Here is a 4,739-nt window from a genome sequence, read left to right as displayed (position 1 = left end):
TGTCCCAGGTATGCCGACCATTGAAATCTCCCAAGAGTAGAATGGATGTGGCAACTGCCAAGTAGATCTTTCCAAATCATATGTGAGATTATGTGGAGAGGTAGATAGATGCAACAGTGTAAGGTCGTGTCAAGCCTATTCTCACAGCCTTCACCTGCAGTGTTGTCTGCAGGTGGATGGCCTGGAAGGGAATATCTTGACGTACCATTACTGCTACTCCTCCATGAGGTCCATTATCAAAGGTCCCATAATGGGCTTGAACTTGGAATCCTCTCAGGGAAATGGACGATTTTCCCTGGTCATAATCTCTTGTAGGCATACACAAACTGGGTTACATGAAGCTATCAGATGTTGCAGTTCTTCCCATTTTGCATGAATTCCCTGACAGTTCCATTGGATTAGGGTATCCAGTTCTTTATATTATTTCTTCATAAGGTGTTTGGCAGCACCTGTGGTCAAGGTTTGCCCACACCTTTAGGCTGTCCCTTTCCAGATCCTGGGAGTACCTTTTTAATGGTTGTTTACCTGTGGAACTAGTTTCCACAGGTTTCCCTTGGACAGGTTCAGGATTTCTTTGCCTGGGCAAACGGCGTGCCTGAGCCTTTACTTCAGGGCATTCTGCTAGCAGCAGAGGCCCCTGTGGATGTGGTGGCAGCTGGAGCTGTCACCATTGAGGCCTCTGGAGCCTTAAATAATGGCTCCAAAGACCTTACTTTGGGAGGAGTCATCTCAATAGACCCCTCACTCCTACTCCGTTTCTGGTGGAGCAACTCACCAGAGGCAGTGTCAGCAATTTGGGACTGAGGGTTAAAGGAAGTGGCAGAGTGTGTGTTGTAAGAAGCATTGGAGGGCAAGGGTTGGTGGGAAGGAGGATGGGCTAGAACCGAAGCAAAGGACCTACCTGGCTGTGCAAACAACACACGGGCACGTCGCTTTGCCTCTGGAAAACTAACTTTCTCCTTGCTCCTTATTACCAATACTTCCTTTTCAAATTTGTACCTTTTACATTGCTTTGAAGAAGCTTCATGAGCTTCTTTGCAGTGGTAACAGCATATTGGACCTGGACAGTTGTCATCTCCTTGATGACCTGTTGTACCACACTTTACACATACTCTTGGTTGTCCATTTCTTTAAAACGGCAAGAGTTGGCTCCATGCCCATAACCCTGGCAGTGGAAGCACCGCATAGGGTTGGGCACATATGGCTTTACCTTGAGGTGGTACCATGCTAACTTAACCGATTCTGGAAGGACTAATGTGTTAAAAGTTAGAAGAGCTGGTGTCGACTGTTCCAAACCATCAACTTTCTTCCTAAAACGTTTTACTGCCACTACATTAAAATTCTTAGTTCCTCTAACAGTTTCTCCTCAGAATACCTCATCAGGTCTCGGGAAAAGACAATTCCCTTACACTGATTGAGGGTTTTGTGAGGAGAACATGAAACTTGAGCCCCAGGAATGTTGCATATTGCACGCAGACGGTCACTCTTGTCTGGTGACGAAACCTCAACTATCAGGCTACCATCTCGCTGTGGGGTGATGCGAGGATCACGTTGACATACTTCAACTTATTTCCGATGTACTTCAAAAATGTCAAGATCCATGATTGATACACCATCAATGGTCTTCACTACTAGGTACTTACTATATGAAATGCTTTCTTATTTACCAGGTAAGATTTCCTTAGTGGATTGAGGAGGACTTTTCCCCTTCTTACCTGGTTTGGGAGCCCGGGAACCATTACGATTCCCATTCTTGCCCTTTGGAAGCTGGAAAGGTTCCAGAGTGACAACGTGTGATGTTCCAGAAGAATGGTCGAGGGATTGCGTAGGTCGTCAGGGAGAGAGCTAGATCTTTGTAAATTTGTAGTACTCATACAAATTGGAATTCTTCATTTCCTCACCCCCCACCCACCATGGAGTCCAACGAGGGAAGCTATAGTTGGGGCTCAAAATCTCCCAACAGCCACAGGTAATGAGGAAATATACCAGTCATATTACAGTACTGATGGCAGTCGCGGGACCTATGCGCTACCGACTGAATAGTGCCTGCTTGACCCTAGCCATATTTGACCAGCTGATTGACTTGACTGGCCACCCGTCTAACCAGAATAAAGGACCAAATAGGTGTGTTGCTAGCTGCAGGGCGCAGTGTGCAGCATCGCTCAACCTCCAGGACTCCTCTCTCCTGGTAATATGGGATGCCACGCACAGCAAATACACGTGGGAGAGTTCTCCCTGGTCCAAGATGGAACTAGGCGTGGGTGCACCATCCCCTCTCATAAGCCATGGTGCACCAGGAAGCCATTTTGTCTCATCCCTCACTGGTGACCCCTCCAGTATGGGTAGCCCTCTGGTCCGGCTTACCAGATCATTGGGACCTCAAGATCATTGGGACCACACCGCGGCAAGGCGGCTTCCGTTAGGGGGGAGAGGGAGGAGGAGTGTGCCCTTGGGTTCACCCTGGCAGTCTGTGATCGATTCGCAGAACTTGACAACCTGATGGACCCAGTTGATCTATGGGAGCTCTTCAAGCATGAAACACTTGAAGCAACCCAGTCCATTGGCATATGCCCGAGGGCAAGGCAGAATTCCATCTCCCTGGGGACATTTGAGGCAACTAAGGAATGTTGCATGTCTCGGCTGAATGGTAATCAGGTCTTGCGTCGCTATTTGGTGCGTAGGGCTCGGACACTGCTAACAAGGGACAAGGAACAGTTCATCAGGAATCTTGCTGAGGAGGTTGAAGGCCATTTCTTGGTAAATGACCCATGCCCTGCCTACCAAGCCCTGAGGAGGCTGAACTCTAAGCCCCCCTCACAAATGACATCAGTCTGATCAGCGGATGGACAGATCATCTCAGATTATGTTGGGGTTCACAAACGTTGGACTGAGTTTTTTGAGTTATGAGTACCAGGTAGACCCTCTAACAGTTAGCTTGGATGCAAGTGATATCTCAATACCTGTGCCAGACCCACCCATCAGCGAGGAACCTCCTACCCTAATGGAGGTTTGGATGGCGATTTCAAACTGAAGTGTGGGAAAGCAGCAAGCATATGTGATATCTTAGGGTTTGAGGCTTACATGCAGTCTGGACTGCCATCTGGCAGTCTGGTAACATTCTCCCTGACTTGTTGAGGGGTGTGGTCATCCCTCTATGGAAGAAGAAAGGGGATCGCTGGCACTCTAGCAACTACCGTGACATTACACTACTCAGTATACCTGGCAAAGTTTTTGCCCACATTCTTCTGAAACAGATTTGCAACCACCTGCTAAGGCACCAGAGACAGGAGCAGTCTGGATTCACTGCTGGCAAGTCCACAATAGACCGAATATTAGCACTTCAATTAATTGTGGAACGCCTTCATGAGTTTTGTCTTGGGTTGCGTGCAGCCTACATCGACCTCAAGAAGGCGTTTGACTCAGTGCATCGAGAATCTCTATGGGAGTTCCAACACAGATTATTGGCCTAATAGCAAACCTATATACCAGTACTGAAAGTGCTGTGAAGTGTGGTGGGGGCCTGTCAAACTTCTTCCCTGTTAACTTAGGAGTGAGGCAAGGCTGTCTCCTTGCACCAACACTTTTCATCACCTGCATACACTGGATAATGGGCAGAGCTACTACCCAAAGTCAGTGTGGAGCAAAACTGGACAATATCAAGGTCTCAGACCTTGACTTTGTTGCTTTCCTATCTGAGTCCCTGGAGTCACTGGTGGCGGCTCTTGATGCATTTAGCAGTGAAGTGAAGCCCTTAGATCAAGACGTCTCCTGGACCAAGACCAAGATTCAGGACTTTCGGGCCTGTTAGGGGAACCTGTTCAGTTGATCCATGCTTGCAGTGAGGACGGTGAAGTCACAGAGAGCTTTGTATAACTTGGTAGCGTAGTCTATATCTTTGGGCTGTCAGACCAAGAAGTCAGCAGACGGATTGGTCTGGCAACAGGAGCCACGAACTCGATCAACAAGAGCATTTGGAGATGTTTTCAAGGCCTTGATACTGCCAAGACCAAGATTCAGGACTTTGGGGCCTGTTAGGGGAACCTGTTCAGTTGATCCATGCTTGCAGTGAGGATGTTGAAGTCACAGAGAGCTTTTGTATACCTTGGTAAACATAGTCTATATCTTTGGGGTGTCAGACCAGAAGTCAGCAGACGGATTGGTCTGGCAACAGGAGCCCAAACTCGATCAACAAGAGCATTTGGAGATGTCTTCAAGGCCTTGATACTTTGTAACAAGTCTCTTTGCTGGGTTATGGGGGACAGTTGGCAGACCATGTGTCCATCGACGGCTACACTGTGAGACTGGCATGGAACCTGTTTTCTTGTATAATCCGGGATCAAACCAACTCAGGCAATATGGACACCTAGCTCGCTTCCCTGGGATGACCCTGCCCATCAGTTGTCTCTTTGAGAGACAATATTAGGTGGAGAGGACCCATGGGACACCCCCGGAGTTCATGGGTGGGCAGCTTGACGAGACCTGTCGCGAAGAATTAGAGATGGCCCGAGGGCCTGCCTGGAGGCTCACCATGAGGAAACCCCCATGGCTGGAAGCGAAGGGTCGATGGGGGCTATGCGCCCGATCCGGGCGTTTTAAACCCCTTCATATGACCCCCCTAACGGAAGCCGCCTTGCCGTGGTGGGGGGCTTGAGGTCCCTATGATCTGGTAAGCCAGACCAGAGGGCTTAAACCCCTACTGGAGGGGGCACCATGAGGGTAGAAAAATGTCCCTTCCCCCC

The sequence above is a fragment of the Penaeus monodon genome, chromosome 1 (assembly GCF_015228065.2).
Source record: "Penaeus monodon isolate SGIC_2016 chromosome 1, NSTDA_Pmon_1, whole genome shotgun sequence".
NCBI lineage: Eukaryota > Metazoa > Arthropoda > Malacostraca > Decapoda > Penaeidae > Penaeus > Penaeus monodon.
This window is presented reverse-complemented; position numbering follows the sequence as displayed.